This window comes from Sminthopsis crassicaudata, chromosome 1, assembly GCF_048593235.1.
Source record: "Sminthopsis crassicaudata isolate SCR6 chromosome 1, ASM4859323v1, whole genome shotgun sequence".
NCBI lineage: Eukaryota > Metazoa > Chordata > Mammalia > Dasyuromorphia > Dasyuridae > Sminthopsis > Sminthopsis crassicaudata.
In genome coordinates, this window is record NC_133617.1 from 259,087,509 (window position 1) to 259,107,449 (window position 19,941).

Consider the following 19,941-nt stretch of genomic DNA (forward strand, 5'->3'; position numbering starts at 1 on the left):
CGTGGTGATTATTCTTCTGAGACCAAGGCTGGACCAAAGGCCCTCCAGAAAGCTAATAAGAACATTACATTTATCTACTTTAAAAGGCAAAAAATTTATTCCATTTGAGCTGATAGAGACATGTAGCTTTTAATAAGTATTATTCATTGAGAGAATTCTGCATGTTCACATTTGATTTAATTGTAACAACTGCTAAGCTGATTATAGAGTCAAGACAGATACTGCTAATAAAGCTAAGTTTCATGTAGGATAATTTGGGCTTATCCTAGGCCAGATCATCTATGCCCTTTCACTTATCTCCAGAAAGCAGTGATGTAATACTTATATCCAAGATTCATTAACTATTTAAAGGTCCAGGCACACTTTTGGAGGGTTTTTTTTCACTCTCATCTCATTATACTCACCCAGAAAAACTAAGTAAATCTCTAAATTACTACATACATATAAATACATATATACATGTAGACACTTACATGCACATAAAACTAGACTCATCAACCACTTGTGAATATTTGTTGTAGTTGTTGTTGTTGTTGAGTTGTTTCAGTCATATTCAACTCTCCATGACCCAGTCTGGGGTTTTCTTGGCAAAGACCCTGCAGTGGTTTTCCATTTCCCTCTAGAGTTCATTTTACAGATGAAGAAACTGAGGCAACAGTCACATAACTAGTAATTATTTTAGACCAGATTTAAACTCCAGTCTTTCTGACTCTAGATCCAGCTTCTATCCACTATGCCACCTAGATGTACATTATGTAATTATACAGTATATAAAATTGAAGAAAAGAAGTTTTATTAACTGACAAATAAAAAAATTCCAAGATGAAAGCCTTTTTCTTCATAGATGAAGTTTTAGAAAAATAGGCAGACATTTTCCTTCAAGTAGCACTCTTCCAAAGAACCATATACAAATGTTTATTTGTGGCTCTTTTTGTGGCAAGGAATTGGAAATTTAGGAGATGCCATCAATTGGGAAATGGCTGAATAAGTTATGATATATGAATGGAATGGAATACTATTGTTCTATAAATATAGATTTCAGAAAAACCTGGAAAGACTTATATGAATTGATGCTAAGTGAAATTAGTAGACTCAAGAGAACCTGGTACAAAGTGACAGCAGGATTATGTCATGATCAACTATGATAGATTTAGCTCTTCTCAGAAGTACAATCAAGTCCAATAAATATGGTATGGAAAATACCATCTGCATCCAGAGAAAGAACTATGGAAACTGAATGCAGATTGAATCATCTTATATTCCTTTTGTTTTTTTGTTTTTCTTTCTCATGTGATTTTCCCTTTTGTTCTGATTTTTCTTTCCCAATATGCTTAATACAGAAATATATTTAAAATGATTATAGCTGTATGATCTGTATCAAATTGTTTGCTGACTTGAGGAGGGAAAGATCTAAAGGAGAGAGAGAAAAAAATTTGAAATTCAAAAAATTACAAAAGTGAATACTGAAAACTATCTTTACATATAATTATAAAAAAATAAATATAAAATACAAAAATAAAATAAAAAAGAGCTACATACAGCTGAGAGCAGCCTATATGTAGCTCTTTGGATTTTTAATAGCATTTTATTTTTACAATTACATTACAAACTTATCAATATCAAAAATGAAAAAGAATAATTCACAACAATTGAAATAAAGTAAACTATTTTGTCCAATTATACACCAACAAAACTGAAAGCTTTAATGAAATGGATAAATATTTAAAAGAATGCAAATTATAACATGAGCACTACATTACAGAATATGAAGACAGAGACTTTCTTCCTGTAGTAATTATATCTTTTTAAATCTTTGATGACAAGAAATTAGTATTTTTAAGTGTCTTCTATATACCAGACAGTGTCCTGAGCATTTGAGATAAAAAAGAAAGAAAATTAAAGTTCCTGAACTGTCAGAAAATATAATATGCAATGTATGTATAACAATGTATAATAAACTATATATACATATATGCTGACACACTATATAAGTATATAATATATTTATATATGCATATATAAATATAAATCGAATATAATTTCAGAGCTAAAACATCAGCATGAAAGACAATTGGGAATGGTTTCTTGAAGAAGGTAGACTTTAGCTGAGATTTCAAGAAAGTCAGAAGATGTAATAGAAGAGGAAGAAAGTTCCAGGAATGGAAGAGAGCCAGTGCAAATGCTCAGAGTTGGGGGATGGATAATAATGTTCAAGATACAAAATACCAGCCTCAGGAGATTGCAGAGAAAATGGCAGAAAGTAAAATGTAAGATCATTGAAGAAGTAGGAAGAAGTATATAATCATTTTACTGATAATAATGTATAATTGTGATGTATAATTCAATATTTAATGAATTGGTAATTTCATCAGTTAGATGTTTTTTCATGGTATTAATTTATTGCTTTTAAACAGGATTATTCATATTGCATGCTATAGTGAAAATAACACTAGACTTGGAAACAGAAAAAACATTCTAGTCCCACCTTTAACACAAATTAGTGGTTAATTACAGACAAGTCACTCATCCTCCTTGGGATTCAGTTTCTTATTCCATAAAGTGAGAAAGTTTGGAGCAGAGGATTCACTCATCCAAAATTTTTAAGTACAGACTATCTCAGACACTATAATAGTGCCTGAAGACAAAGCCAGAAATAACATAATTTTTCTCTTGAAGAGCATTCAGTTTTCTAGTGGAGCTGAAACACATTCATGAATTAATATGATATAAGATAGAATATGAAAATAATAAAGGAAAAATACAAACTATTCCAGAAAAATTTGAGGATACTTTTCAACTGAGAGAATCAGGAAATGTTTTATGAATGTGCTCAGTTTATCTTTAAGAATGAAAAGTTATTTCAGTAGGCAGAGATAAGTGGTAAATACATTCCAGGAAGGAAGCTAAGGTAGAAAAATAGAGGAACATACAACACAAACTGGAATGTAGATGATGTAAGGGACAACTAGATGGCAAAGAAGGTAGAGCACTAAACTCAAAGGCCTGAATTCAAATCCTGCCTCCAATGCTTACAAAGCTATTTGACCCAAAATTTGAGTAATCTATTTGGACCTCAGTTCCTTCATCTGTAAAATGAAAGGGTTGGTTTAATGGCTTCTAAGGACCCTGACAGCTCTGTCTATGATATCATAAACATTTTGGTAGTAATTTAAAATAAGAATTTTTTTAACTCCTTATACCTGTATGATTCTGGAGATATTACAATTATTAGAAAAGGAAAGAATAAACTTGATTACATTCATTAACTATGATGAGCTAACACACTTGTGAAGGATTCTATGTAGTGTATGAAATGTGGTTCAAATCTTATTAACCTAAATTCGATAGTCTTATTATGTTACCTCCTAGTAAGTAAATTTATGTTCATATCATAAAAATTAGGAAGAACATTTAAAACAAAAAATGTAATAGTGTAGCAGAATCACCACTGAACTTCAATTCAATTGAAGTTATGTTACCTTACACAAATCATTTCACCTTTATGGCCTCAGTTTACTTTTCTAAACAATGGAGAAATAAATTTTGAACAACCTTCTTTATAGGATGATCACAAAAAATAAGTGGAAGATATATATTAAAAATCTTATAATTTTTAGAAGGTAGCACTTTAATCAACTTAGATTATTAAAATAAAAACACAATAATTTTAATTTAGTAATAGTTGGTCTCATAGCTTCCAAACTACTAAGATGAAGAGATACTTTTGATGATCTGACTCTAGTAAATGGAGACATAAAAGCTCAAGCATCTCTTCCTGTTCAAAAAAGTAGTAACAAAACCTGCTTGATAAAACTAACTAGATCGCAAAAAAATCAGTCCTTCCATATCACCAAGTTAGTTCATCAGAGTATATGATTCTAACAGGCTAATCTGTCAAAGAGAACGAAAATGGACAGCTTAAAAACAATGATACCTCATAACGTGTGTAAAATACTGAAAAGTTGAGCTTCCACAGATTGTTGCAAGCTTCCAGGTAATGTAGGATAATTATCTAAATAAGAAGTTTTCAGAATGTGAGAGGTTAAGGAAGGAACTTTAATTGTTCTACAAAATAATTAAGTGATCAATAGAAGTCTTGAGCAAGCAAGGAATTGGAGATCTAGGAAAGCACAGATGGATTCAGCCAAACAGAAAGAAAATCACAAACTTAAGATAATAGTCCATGCAACCCAACTAGTTGGGGGTCAATAACCTGACTTGACCAAATCACTATTCTGCTTGGTTAATAGGCTAATTGAATATTAAACAACAAACCTCATTTCTACTATTTTTGAACATGGGATGTATGACAAGGGAGGGGGAATATGTTTATATATATTTAAGGGGAAACTTATAGTGAACATATTAGAAAGATTGTAAATCAAAAGGGAATGGATCTATCCAGTCTCTGAAGAGAGGGACCTTGGTAAACAAAAATATAAAGTTTCTCTTGCTTCTGTACTTATGGCCCTCAGTTTCTGAAGAGAAGCAGAGTTCCTTTCTGGCCAGAACCATTTAGACAATTCTTTAAAATTCTTTAATAAATTTTCCTTGACTTCATTTCTAAAATATATAGAGAATTAACTCAAAATCATAAGAATTCAAGCCATTCTCCAATTGATAAATGGTCAAAGGATATGAATAGACAATTTTCAGAGGAAGAAATTGAAACTATTTCTAGCCATATGAAAAGGTGCTCTAAATCATTATTGATCAGAGTCTAATTAAGACAACTCTGAGATACCACTACAAACCTCTCAGATTGGCTAAGATGACAGCAAAAGATAATGATGAATGTTGGAGGGGATTTGGGAAAAATGGGACACTAATACATTGTCGGTGAAACTGTGAATGGATCCAATCATTTTGGAGATTCATTTGGAACTATGATCAAAAAGTTATCAAACTGTGCATATCCTTTGATTCAGCTGTGTTTCTACTGGGCTTATAAACAAAAGAGATCTTAAAGGAGGGAAAGGGACCCACATGTGCAAAAATGTTTGTTGCAGCCCTTTTTGTAGTAACAAGAAACTGGAAACTGAATGGATGTCCATCAATTGGAGAATGGCTGAATAAATTATGGCATATGAATGTTGTAGAATATTATTGTTCTGTAAGAAATGACCACCAGGATGATTTCAGAGAGGCCCAGAGAAGAGACTGATGCTAAGTGAAATGAGCAGAACCAGGAGATCATTATTAATCACAGCAACAAGAAAACTATACAATGATCAAGTCTGATGGATGTGGCTCTCTTCAACAATGAGATAATTCAAATCAGTTCCAATTGTTCAGTGATGAAGAGAGCCATCTACACCCAGAGAGAGGATTGTGGGAACTGAATGTGGTTTACAACATAGTATTTTCACTCTTTTTGTTGTTGTTTGCTTGCATTTTACTTTGCTTCTCTTTTTTTCTTGTGAGGCACAATAATTGTATAAATATAAATACATATGTTAGATTTAATGTATATTTCTACCATATTTAACATATATTGGACAACTTGCTATCTAGGGAGGGTGGTGGGGAAGAGGGGGAAATGGGAACATAGTGTTTTGCAAGGACTGATGTTGAAGAATTGCCCATTGTTTTGAAAACTAAAAAGTGTTAATTAAAAAAGAAACAAATTTTCCTTGATATCTGATTTTCAGTATACTTTTAGTATAATTCTAGTAACTATCCTTCTTCACCATGACTATTCTGGCTGCTCAGCAATACAAGCTCCCCCTACAATCAATGACTGCAAATACAGGAAACATCTAATAAACCCATGGCCTCCTTCTCATCAATCAGAACAATTTCATATCCCTAGTGGATAGCCAAGAAGTATTGAATATTGAATCCTACCACTACCCAGAAGCATAAAATCCAGTCTTAAAACAATCCTATGTGTTTTCCTCATCTGCCTAGTTTGCATTGTTATGACCAAAGATATCATATAACTTAAATTCTCTATTTTCCAGAAAAATAAATGAAGTTATATCACTAAATAGAGAGAAAACTGTTCCTATAAAGTAAAACTTTGACTTCAAACCTTGCCTTTGAAGCACAGTGAGAACAATCAATCATCAATCATTTTTAAGGCTTCTCCAGTCATCCTGATCTATATCTTGCCACTCTACCCAAATGTCTCTGGAGGAGAAAATGAAGCTGGTAATTTGCACAGCCCTCCCTCACTTCCATCCAATTCACTTGCATGCCATGGTGTCATGTCACTGATATCATGATCCTCTACAAAAATGAAAGACAAACAGCAATCTCTGAAAGAAAGAGTAAGAGCTGCCTCATTGGAAAGCCAACTGGAATTGTCCAATTGGGCAACAGCACTTTTCTTTCTTCTTTTCTTTCCCTTTCTTTTCCCTCCATCCACACAGGGCATCATGCCCTTACCTTCAGGAGCTCTATCAAAAGGAATATAAATTTTGATACCTGAAACATTAGAAGATATATTAAAGTTTACAGGCTAGACCTATACCTTAAATTCAAATCACTCTGACTTTCATCATTTGACCAACAATAGGTACCAGACCAAGCCTAATTTGGTCATTGTTTGGACCCAGAACGAATCAATAGAAATTGGTTTTGTTTGGCAGAAATCCTAAGGGTCATCCTAGCTTATTTTTTGACTATTTTGACCATTCTCTGACTCACTTCTTAGTTAGCCTTTACTCAATGATTGAGTGCTGCCTCAGTCAAACTAAGACTTGTTAAAAACTTTAGCTTAAAAAGGCCAAGGTCTCACACTGCATCCAGGGCCATTTCCAGTCATCCTGATCTATATTTGGCCATTGGACCCAGATGGCTCTGAAGGGAAAAGTAAGGCAGGTGATTTTTCACAGCCCTCCCTTATTCAAATGCATTTCACTTCCTTGTAATGACATCAACTCCCCAATAATATGATCCTCATCAAGAACAAAAAACAACCACCACCACCTGTTCTGTACTAGGCATTGGCTTGCTTCTAGAGAAGCAAAGGAAAAAAGAAAGGAAATGAGCATATATATGTGTGTGTGTGTGTGTGTGTGTGTGTGTGTGTGTGTGTGTATGTGTGTGTGTGTGTGTGTGTGTGTGTGTCAGGCACTAGGCTAAATGATTTACAAATATTATATCATTTGATCTATACAATAACCTTGGAAGATAAATGTTATTTTTTCCCTCTATTTCACATTTGAGAAACTGATGCAAGTGGCAGTTAATTGATTTTTTTCGGGGTCACAACCGAATATCTGAGGCTAGATTTGAATTTAGGTCTTCCTGACTCTAATCCCAAGGCTCTCCCTACTATATCACGTAACTTTTTTCCAAAAACAAGCAGTGTATGATCCCAAAGAAGTTACATTGTATGAGGGCTGGAGGCAAGGGGGAAAAGGGAGGATATGCATTCACATTATGTAGTCACAAAATATATTGAGAGTATTTACAAGATAAGTTTGGCATTCCTAGAGGGAACAGCTAGAAATATCAAACAAGATTTCAAGGAGGGGGGAGTTTGATCCTTTGTAGAATTCTAAAAATTCTGAAAAAGGAAAGGAAAGGATTGGGTTCATTTCAGAAATCAAAGAACTAAACATAATAGTTAGCTTTTATGTAGTGTTTTAAGGCTTACAAAGCACTTTATAAATGTGCCATTTAATCCTCACAACAACCAGGGAAGTGGGCACAGACTTAAAGGGGATGGGTACAAGTTTATTACTGTTCAGAATCTTGATTCAAACAAGACATAAGGGGAAAGGAAACAGGTAACATAAAAGTAATACACAATTAACAAATAGTGGCCACCACAACACTAAAGATAATATAACAAACAAATGAACAAATAAACATGCCACATACATCATCACCACTTCAAGGAAGCACCATCATCTGAATTTCTTGGTTGAGAGAATCCCTGGTCACAGACATTCAGAGTCTTGGAATAGGGAAAATATCTAAGGTAAGGTGTACAGTCATTTGTGGGTGAGATTGTCAAAGTCCCTTTCCACTAAGGGGCTTTTATAGGCTAAGAACAAACTATATTCAGTATTCTCATTTGATATATGACTCTTGAGACAAAGCAGCCTTCCAGGTGCAGGGTACTTCATCTCTAGGGACCCACCAAGGAGAATATTCATTCTTTAGGATAATTGAATTTATTCAAGGAATTGGCCAGATTTCCAATGCAAATATAGGTCACAATAAGGACACTTATTTATCAGTGCACAAGAAAGGTGGCCTTCCTTTCTTATGTTTCCTGGCATTCCTTCAGATAACAGCAAGCATGTTCTCAGCAAAAAGTTACACATAAAAAAAGGAACTCAGCATGGACAAATTATTTTTTTTTACATAGTCATGCAAGCCATATGTTTTAGATTCATGTCAACAATATGGTAGCTCAAAAAAAAATATGGTACCTCAAAAGAAAGATTGGCAGACTTAAGGTAAAAATAGTAATCATGTTATACAAATGAGTGCAAAGGAAGAATAGAAGCAAAGGCATTGGGTGGGGGGGGGGAAGTCTCATAGTCCTGATAACCCACTCATATCAGGAATGGGTTCAATAGACAACATTAAATATATACCATGAAGGATATAGCACCCTCCAAAATCTATAAAGAAATAAGTGGGGAGGGATGGGTAGATGGGGAAGTTAAGTAATAGCAAAGCAAAAATGTTACACAAAAGACTTGGCTGATTCCTTACTTAGGAGTCCTTCTCATTAGGATTCTTTACAATAGGTACTCTTATTATGTCCATTTTGCAGATAAGGCTAAGTGATATATGCAGGACACAGAGCTAGTAAGTGACTGAAGTCAAAATTGAACTCAGCTCTTCTTTACTCTAGATTCAGTAGTGTGCCTATTATAGCACCTACTGCCTCACTAAACTAGGAGATTGGCCAACCTCTTAAAGCAGAAGAGGAAGTAAGATGTGGTGTGCTTTGCAAATATTTTAATAAATGCCAGAAAATTCCAATTTGTGGACTGATATACTGACTCATTGGATAACTTAATCAGTCCAATAAGGATAAATCTTCTACTAATTAGTTATGTGGCTATGAGCAAAAAAAAATCTTTGTCACTTGGGGCCCTCAGGTTTTTTTTCTATTAAATTTCAGGGTGAAATATGTCGCCTAAAGCTTGTATTTCTGTAATCTGATTTAGGTTGGATTTAGCAGATACTGTAAGAGAAAAGACTAGCAATGAAAAGTTATTTGTATTTACCCAGGTTCCAATCACAGAAGGCCTAAATTTTTAAAATGCCAGACATTCTCATATAGAAGATATGTCCAGATTTCATAGACAGATACCAGCAGAAAGAAAGGCCTCCTCACAGAACAAATCTTCTTAAACTAGGATTCATGGATCACCCCCCTCGAATGTATATATCAGGAGTTCACAAATTTGAATAAGGAAAAAATAAATCCTTTTACACACACACACACACACACACACACACACACACAAAACATTCTTCACATACATACTCTGTTCATCATTCAATGTACTGGGGATAAAAATATGAAACAAGACACAGTTTCTGTGCACAAGGACATTACAATGTAATCAGTGCACTAAATATAGGGATAGCTAATATAAGTTATACTCAATCACCAAGCATTTGTAAAGCACCTTACTTATACTCTGCACTAGGGTCAGGGCTGGAAAGTACCAATAAGAAAATGAGACACATGCTTTTCACTGCAAACTCTCCTATATCCAATAACTTTGAATGGCTGCCTTCAAGAAGCTTACATTCTATTTGAGAGAACACAAAATACTCACAGAATGCTAAAAAATTAAAACATTCTATAGGCAATCAGGCAGCAGAGGAGTAGTTACCAACAACTAGAGAAATCATTAGGGCCTCTTAAAGGAGATGGAACTTAAATCTTGAAGGCTCAAGGCTCCCTTGAACTTTGAAGGGAACAAGTGGTTTGAAGAGGCAGAGGAAAGAAAGAAGAATATGGGGACAGCTTGTGTGCAAAGACACACAGATTGTGGACCAGATTGTGAAGGGTTTCAAATGCAAAAAAAAAAAAAAAAAAAAAAAAAAAGCTTGAATTTTAATTTGTAATGTGCCCAATGTATAGAAGAGAAAAGCAAAGATGGAAAGATTGCTTAGAGTTACTGTGATTCTGGAAACCTCCATGATGGGACCTTCATGATAAACCCTGAATTAAAAGCAATTGAATAAATATTTATTAAAAAAAACTTTTGTAAGATAGGGTAAATATAGTGCTGCCTACAGCTTAAATATGAATCCTATTTTGACCCATACTGGCTGTGGGACCCTGGACAAGCTATTTCTTAATCTCAATACTGCCCTCATACATATGTCCTTGACAACTCTGTAATACTCTAAGGTGAGGAGCCCTCAAAATTCACATTGATTGGATTTTTCCATAAAAAGTTCCTTCTACCTTTAAAATTACAGATCAAGTAAAAAAAAAGTATCACAATAGGCAAAAATATAAAGGAAAGAGATCGTTTATAGATTATTCCTGTAATTAGTTACACAATTTTCAAACACAGAACCTCAAGGTAGAAATTTAATTTTCAAAATTTGTCTAGGGAACATAAATATTTTGTCCTAGCTCTGCTTGTGGTGGGGAAATGAGAAGATATAAAACATCCCTACATTTTAAAATATTAACAATAAAAGTCACAAAACAAATTTTTTTAAAAAGTAAAATATAACACAGGGCTTGAAGTCAATAAGATTTTAGTTCAAATCCAGTCTCAGACAATTAATCTTAAGACCCTTGACAAGTCATTTAACTTGTTTGTCTTAGTTTGTTCAGCTGTAAAATGGGGATGATAATAATAGCAACTACCTCTAGAAGCCATTTGATCTCTTTGTCTTATGGAATCTGGGCTCAAGATTTTATTATGTTGTACTTCTAGAGAGTTTGACTTTAGAGCAAAAGAGTCTAGATATCCTGGACAATGTACCCATACAGTAATATGATGGGGAAAAATTGTTATGCCATTGTAAATGTATCCTTGTTGGGGCAGAGTAGTGGAAATACCTGCTCAACTTGCTATTATCAATTATCAATTAATATTTAACCTTTCTCAGAATATTCCAAAATCTCCTGCTTACCCAGCTGAGACTCATTGGCTCTCCTAATCTTGATGATACTCATAAATCTCCTAACTTTGTATCTGTCTCTCCCACCAACTTTGTACCATTTGTCTAATTTGTCTGAATTTTCAAAAGAATATCAATTATTTAGCTATACTGAGCTTAAATGGTTTCAAAAGATGGGACCGCAGATGCTTTTGTCATAAAAAGTAAAAAAAAAAAAAAGCTTTAATTAACCTAAATCTAAACATAAGATAAATTCTCTAATACCTTCATTTTTGCAAATGGAGAAAGTGAGGCTCAGATGATTTAGCTAGGGTCACACAAGTGATAAATGGCAGAATCAGGATTTGTGCTCTGATTTTATGAACTCAGATCTTGTGACTCCAAGTTAAAGCTTTCTATCTTGACATGCTGCTTTAACATCAATATTATCTCATTTGATCCTCATAACAAGCCTATGAAGTAAAGAGTTTAGGTATTATGAAGTCCAAGTAGGAGATTCACCTTTGTAATAACTAGAGAAGATCCAGAAAGCAAAATGTATGAGATTTAGTTCTAAGCTATCTTCTGAATTCTCACTCTTAGGTCTATCACCAGTATCTGGGGAAATAACTAGCATAAAGTACATAGCACTTCAAACTTTTATCCCTCTTTCTTGAAGTTCTGTCATGAGCTCATCAATAGCTCAAAAGCAATCAAACAAGCTGAATAGCCAAGGGGAAATGAACAAAGCAGAGAACAAGCCTGCTGAGATCTTCACCACCAGCTGAAAAGACATTCACAACAGAATCACAGCTGTACTCTCCTCAATTTTCTCAAAGTACTCATAAGAATGGAGCTGAGGAATTCTCAGCTCTATGTGTCTATATTGCAGCCTGTGCACCAGTCTTTCAACTCAGCTGATGCTGGGCTTCTGTCTTAAGCTCTCAGAATCATCTTAGAAAAGTTAAAACATTTTAAAGATTTGTATTTTGTTTTACAGAGAAGAAAGTTGTTTCTCCCCTTTCTCCTTCTCTCTTGTTGCTAATAGATATCACTGGAGATGTATAGTGACACTATTCTTTCTTACACATCCTTGGATGACATTTGTGAAGGCGTCTTAATAAGCAAATGACTGAAGTCTGAAAAATGAAGCAAATCCATAATAGCCCTAGTCTCACTTGATACAATTTAAACAAGTGATTCTTTGTCATTTTTCAAATGTTTCATAAAATTATCAAGTCACAGCAGCATTTAGAAATTTTATTTGTCTTTTTTGTCCTGCTTCTGTTTTCTTTGCTATTCCTCAGGAATTAATGTGTTCAGAGTATCATTTCCTAAACTTACCAGTTCTCAATAAAAGATGATATCTGAAACTAAATGATCCTACCTCATTATAATTTTCTTTAGCTAGTAAAAAAAAAAAAAAATACTTTATTCACCTAATGTAGCATAAAGAGTACCAAACCAGAGATATGAAGATCTAAGTTTAAATCTTGATCCATTCAGTTACTACTTCTGTGACCTTTGGGTAGGAAATCACTTAGCTTTTATGGTCATCAGTTTCTTCATCCGTATTAGGAGAGGCTTGGACTAGAGGAATGTCGAGAATATCATTTATTCTACTGAATTCTACTTATTCTGCAGGGGGTATAAAACACTGTGAAGAAGAATAGCAACAGATAATTATCCAACAGATTACTATTATTCAAGCAATCACAGAATTCTTGAATTCAAACACTGTATAGAGATGTTGTACCTTAGGAAGTTGCTCTCCTCAAACTGGCTTGGTTTTGCCATGTCTTTATGTTGTGTCTTTATATATTATATTGATAATGGTTTTATTTTTCTCACTGTGAAGCTCAAGATAATGAATGCCTGCAGTACATATGCACCTTATCAGTGAGAAAGGATTTCCTAAAGTTCAAAGATGCAAAAACAACTGTGATTAAAGGCTTTATCTGGAGGCATTTTTTCAATGACTACTTGCAAATGCATCAACCATCTCTTAATTCATTTTTAAATTGCGTTGCCTTGGGCTTATTTTGTTTCTATATCTTAATATCATCTAATCTGAATCAGTTATTGGAAATAAAGGAAATGTGGCTATGTGTTAAGAAAGGAAAAACAATAAAGAGGTTTTATAATTACATTTGGAACCATTTAGTCAAACTATGGTAGAGTTTTAGCTCCAGAGCTAGACATTTATAACATGTGACTCAGTTTTTGTTTGTTTTTTTAGGGTAAGATCTGGGCTTCCCTAGACCTGGTTCAATCTCCAGGGCTACTCAATAGTCTTTCTTTGGCTCATATCCCTGCTCAGTGTCCAACCCAAGAATATTAGATTTTCGATTGTTTCTATTCGCTCCTATGAAAATTCAGTTTCCCTAGAAAAACAAAGTTACAACATAGTATAACATTCTCACAAAGACCCTTCTACCCATCTTTATAATAGATAGTTTACACAAGATGGGACTTGAGAGGTTTTCTCCCTGTATAATGGGAGGGAGAGACAGAGAGAGCCAGACAGAGACAGAGAGAGCGAGACAGAGACAAAAAGACAGACAGACAGAGACAGAGAAACAGAGAGACAGAGAGACAGAGAGAAACAGAGAAAGAGAGAGAGAGAGAGACAGAGAAGGAGAAAGAGGGAGAGAGAGAGAGAAAGAGAGAAAGAGAGAGAGAGAGAGAGAGAGAGAGAGAGAGAGAGAGAGAGAGAGAGAGAGAAGAGAGAGAGAGAGAGAAGAGAGGGGAGAATAAATAAAAGAGGGAGAGGGAGGGAAGGAGGAGAGAACAGATGGAGAGAGAAAAATGGAGGTGTTTCCAACATACACACACATAAATGGAAAAGCTGCAAAAGCTAGCAGCCAGTGATAGCCATTAAAATCACTCATCTACCCTAAAATAATTCATCTTTTCTTAGTGTGTCCTCAGTTAAAGCTATCCTTTGAGTCATTAAGCTCTAGCAATAGATCAATTGGCAAAGACCAAAATGTGCCATAACCTTGTATTTTAGGTTCATTAATAATAATTTTTGCCATTTGTAAGATATTGATCAAAATACTTTACAGCCCTTCATATTTTATAACAGCACCAATCATTGATCCCACTGAAAAAACTAAGCTGCAGAGCAACCTTTAAACCCTGTCTCATCACATAAGGTCAGATCTATGCAGCAGTGATTAGGTACATGATTCAATCAGATCAGTACACCAAGTCATGCTTTTTGAATGTCTCCTTTGTGCCCAACACTGTGATAGGAGGCTATGAAAGAAATATAAAACAGTCACTGACTTAAAGAATCCTACAAAATCAGATTCATCTCTGACTCAGCCCTATCCTTCAACCTCTTTTTCCAATTTATCATGAATTCCTGTTATCTCCTTGCTTTTAAATGTCTTCCTTGTTCTCACATCATTTCAATTCCCACTGCTACCACCTGGTGAAAATCTTCATTCCTTCACATCTGGATTTCCACAACAAAATAGTTCCCTACCTAAAGTTTCCTATCTGTCTTATATAATGTAATGTGATTGTGCTTAATCACTGTGAGAAAGTGTCCATTTTCTGTGGGCATCACTGTGACTTGAAGGATGTCAATGCTTCTTTGAGGAGAAAACCACAGAGGGACTGAAAGTACTTCTGTTTCAATAAAAATATGTGTTTCTAAGAAAGGGTCAATCATCAATGTTGAAAAAGAAGTGTGTAAAGATCTTTGAGGCAAAGGCAAGATGGGAGAGGAAAGGTGACTACCCAACTGAATTCTTCAAACATTCCCCTCCAAACAACTTTAAAAGAACACTTCAAATCCAACAAAAAACTGAGGGTGAGACATTTTTCCAGAAGGTCAACAGAAGAAGTCTGTTGCTCCAGCATGCACAACACCACTAGTGGCAGGCCCTGAAGAATTCAACAACAAGTGTCAAAAGCAACAGCAGGTTCAGGAGGTCACAGTCCAGACATGATTAAGAGGTCTGACAACTAGTCAAAAGGATGTTACAGGGTACAGCTGTCACCAATTAGCAACTCTCTTGTTCATAAGTAGTTCTGGGTCACAATTTCCAGGTAGAAGGAACACACATGGTCAATTAAAAAGAAAAATGGGCCTTAGTCACAATTCCAAAGCAGAAAGGAGAAATAATCCTTGTGGCTAAAAGTGATCATGTGCCCCTCTGGATAAAGATCATAGGAAATGGGATTTCTATGATTCATATAAAATATGAAACCATATTTCAATACATCAGCAAGAAAAACTGCCCTAATATTCTAGATCGAGAGGATAAAAGTCAGAAGAATCTATTGATTCTTCCTACTGAAAGAGATCCCAAAATCAAAACTCCCAGAAATACAATTGCCAAAGAGCTTCCATGTCAAAGAGAAAGCGTTGCAAGCAGTAAGAAAGAAACAATTCAAACATTATATAGCCACAATCAGAATCATATAAAATTTAGCAGCAGAAAATAATAAAGTAGAGGATAGATTAAGGGAGGCAGTGGTCTGAACCAAAATAGACTTTTGAGGAGAAGTAATATAAAAAGAAAGAGAGAAGGATAAATAGGAAAAAATTTTTTTGAGAAATACAACTGTAGAAAGCATAACTGTGAATGTGAATGGTATGAGCTCACCCATAAAACAGAAGCAGATAGTAGAATGGATTAGAAACCATAATCCAATGATACATTGTTTACAAGAGACACATCTGAAACAAAAAGAAACACATAAGAATTAAAATAAGGAAGTGGAGCATAATCTTGATTCTTCAGCTAAAGTAAAAAAGGTAAAGTTAGCCATCTGAGTAGTAACTGTTTTAAGTCTCATACAGCATGACAAATGATTTGAAGAAGCCTTTAGATTGCTCAGTATCTTACATATCTTTGGATTATTTTTATTCTCATTGTCCATCACCTCTGGATGTGGGGTAGTGGTTAGGGTGTTGGATTTAAATCAAACCTTTTGTTCTTCATAGCTATATAACCACTGATGGAGTACTTAATTTTTCTGGGAAGTCTTTAGTTTCATTTATAAAATGCAGATAACAATTCTTGTGGTATCTACTTTATCAAGTTGTTGTGCAATAAATATCCAAAAGCAAAAATAAATCTAATCAACAGAGATAATTGGAGAAACTGCATTTGTTAAAAGGTACCACAGACAATGAAATAGTATCAAAAAAATGTATAGCCAGTGTCTCTAATAAAAGTTTCCTTTCTCAAATATATGGGGAATTAAATCAAATTTATAAAAATAAAAGCCTAATTGATAAATTGTCAAGGTATAAAAACAGGTAATTTTCAGAAGACATCAAAACTAACTATGCTCATATAAATTTTTTTCTGAATCACTGTTGATTGGAAAAATATAAATTAAACAACTCTGAGGTACCATTTTATATCTATTAGAAATGACAAAAGCTGGAAGGAAAAATAGCTCTACTAATTAACTGTTAGTGGAGTTGTGAAGTGGTCTAACAACTGGTACAAAACAATTTGGATCTATGAATCAAGGGCTATAAAGCTATGCACCCTCTTTAGCCCAACAATACCATTTAAAGGTCTGCAAAGGTATGTAAGATATGTTTTTTCAAATAATTTGACATGCTGTACAAGCAAAATGATGAAAGAAAGAATTTCCATGTACAAAAATGGAGCTTTATAAAGCTTCTTTTTATGGTGGGTGATAAAGATTTAGAAATCTACGGAATGTCAATCAATTGGGGTTGGCTGAGTAAGTATATGATTGTGACGGAATACGATTGTGCTATATGAAATGATAAGCAAAATGGTTTCACAAAAACCTAGAAAGATTTATATGAACTCATGCAAAGCAAACATTGTACACAGTAACAGCAATATTATTATGAACATCAACTGTTAAAGATTTAGCTTTTCTGATCAATTTAATGATTCAAGAAATTTACAAAGGACATTTAATTTTAAAAAAAGAACTGAAGAACTCTGAGAGCAAATTGAAATACAGTTTTCTCACTTTGTTTTCTTGCCTTTTGTATAATATGGCTAATATGGAAATATGTTGACATGTTTTCATATGTATAATTGGTATCATAATGTTTGTGTTCTCAAGAAGTGATGGAAGCATGTGAAAGGAAGAGAATCTGAAATTCAAAATTTGTAAAAAGAATTTAAAATGAATATTTTTTTAAAGATAAACTAAAATCCAGATACTATTGTGAGGTTACATAGTAACTTTTATAAAACTGCAAACACATGAATAATGTGAAAGCAAGTTATCTCTGGGAGAAGAGACAGAAAAAAGCCAAGACATAAAAGCAATTCAAGTAACCTTTAATGGGATCAATGACAGCAGGAAGGGTTGGGATGAAAGAGACAAAACCAAAATATTAGTAAGTACTGAAAAGAAGTATAACAAAAGTCATTGTACAACCTGTAGCACTAATTGGGATAATAAAGAGACCAGTTATATTTTACATTTAAAGTAATTCTCATTCTCTCTCTTCCATACTATCCTTAGGAAACTGTTTATGAGTTCTAAATTTTAAGAATGAGAAATAAAAGTCAAATTTCTAAAGCAAAGAGATAAGTTTGGGAAAGAAGAAAGGAAGGAAGGGAGAGAAGACAGGAAGTAGAAGGAAAAAAGAAGTATTAGCTTAAGCCCAAGAGAAAAATATAAAAACAGATATTTAATTAAAGGAAACTTTGCATACCTCTTTCCATATATTATATTCATCTGAACTGCACAATAACTTGATAAAGTAGTGTTATGGACCAGAACTCTGTACTTGAAACAAGAATTCTTACAAGGTGTTAACTCAGTGGAATTGATAAATGGTATCTAGTTTAGCATGGTGATTAATAGTTCTCTAGTTCATACTTAGTACTTAATATAATTCTGCAAGATTGACACCTATTCTACAAGATTCACACCTATGATAATGAAAGTATAATAGAGCATATAAGCTAGGACAAACTCAGCCAGCCAGATTCATTCCATATCATACCATTGTGGTGGCAAGCCTATCCTCCTTCATTTCTCCACTAAAACCAAGCCTGGTCGGAAGGGCCTCCAGAAAGCTAGCCAAGCCCCAGGCAAGGAGACAGTAAAAAATTTGGACTTTAACCCTGGCTATTCTCGTGGTGATTACCAACCGAAATGAAGGCTGGTCCAGAGACCTCCAGAAAACCAATCAGAACACTACAAAGTAGAAACTCCAAGAATTATTAGCTGCATTTTACAAATGAAAACTAAGGACTTCTCAGAAAAATTAAATACTCCATTAGTGTTTATGTAACTATTAAGAACAAGAGGTTGGATTTCAATCCAGTGTTTTCTGACTATAAGATCAACACCTTAACTACTACAGCACATCCAAAGATGACTAACGATGAGAGTAAAGACAATCCAAAGGTGTATAAGACATTGAGCAATTTAGTAAAGGCTTGTTCAAATAATTTGACATGATGTATCAGACCTAAGACAATTATTACACAGACTGTTCTAAAGAAAAGTATGGAAAACATAGGGGCTAACTATTTTTAAAAGATCTGGATGGAGAATTTGGCATTAAGGAAAAACATATCCTAGATACTCTGGCAGAAATATTACTCATCTTTGTACTAGCCACCTGATATTCCATGACCACACCATGCAAACCACCTCAACTATGTAAACCATGTTAAACACACCTCAGTACTCCAAATACATCCACCTCAGGGAGAGAATGAATATTATATCATTGAAGAAGGCTGTTGACCCATTGGTTTGTAGAGCAGGAAGGCATCTGCTATTTCTGATATTCTCTGGTTCTACCCTCTATTTTCTTCTAAGGGTATTTATAGGCAGACCACAAAATCAGTTAGTTAAGCATTCTGTGCCATTGATAGTACAAAACTGACAAAAGAGAGGGAGAGTAAGAGATCTAGGATCTCTGTATAGCAGGTTAAGCAACATTTGGGTATCTGATTACTGACATGACTTTCCCTATGTGTCCTTCTTTGTGCAGGAAGAATCTAATACAATGGACTACACTGCAGTGGTTAAAAGCTTTAAGGTACAGCATACAACAAAGGGTTTGACTAGTAGGTGGTGCTATAAGGCCAATGATAACTGAAATTTTTACATCTTCTGAATATTTTTCTATTACTTCAGGTGTCTGCCTATAACAATGATAGTAATAGCCTAGCAGTTACAAGTTGAGGGACTTTTAAAGAGAATTAGAAAGTAAATATCTCTGATTTCCATTTCCATTACCTTTATATAGTACTTTAAAGTTTGGAAAATTCTTTACAAATATGTCATTTTGTCCTCCCAACAACCCTGAGAGATAAGGTGCTATTATTGTCATACCCATTTTTGCAGTTAAGGAAACTGAAACAGACAAAGGTTAACTGACTTGCCAAGAATAACACAGTTGTTAAGATACTGAGAAGATACTGGAATTCAGTTCTTCCAAATTCCAAGGCTAGTGTTCTATCCATTATGTCACCTAGGTTCCGAAGTAAGAATTGCAAAGGCTCAGGTTGCATGGAATGGATGGATAAGAGACTATTTTTTCACAGTATTCAACAGTAAATCCTAAATTTATCCTTCCAAACAATATACTCAGACTAAGCAATCTATCCATTGCAGCATCTAGCTGCCTTGGATAGTTCTGTAGCAATCAACAAGTGAACACAGGACTCCCCAGTACGTGGCACTTGGTGGCTCAATTTAGAAGGGAACACTGTTTTCTCAAGGACCTCTGGTAATAATAGAATGTGAAATAAACAGCAAAGTTGTAGGGAAGGGGAATGAGACAGGGAACAGGACTGAGAGAGTCATAGGACTCCCCAGAAACCTATTTCATCACAACTATTGCTTTCATCAGCCTTGTACCTCCTTCCATGGTTCCCTCTTTCCTATTACATCATATACACTATT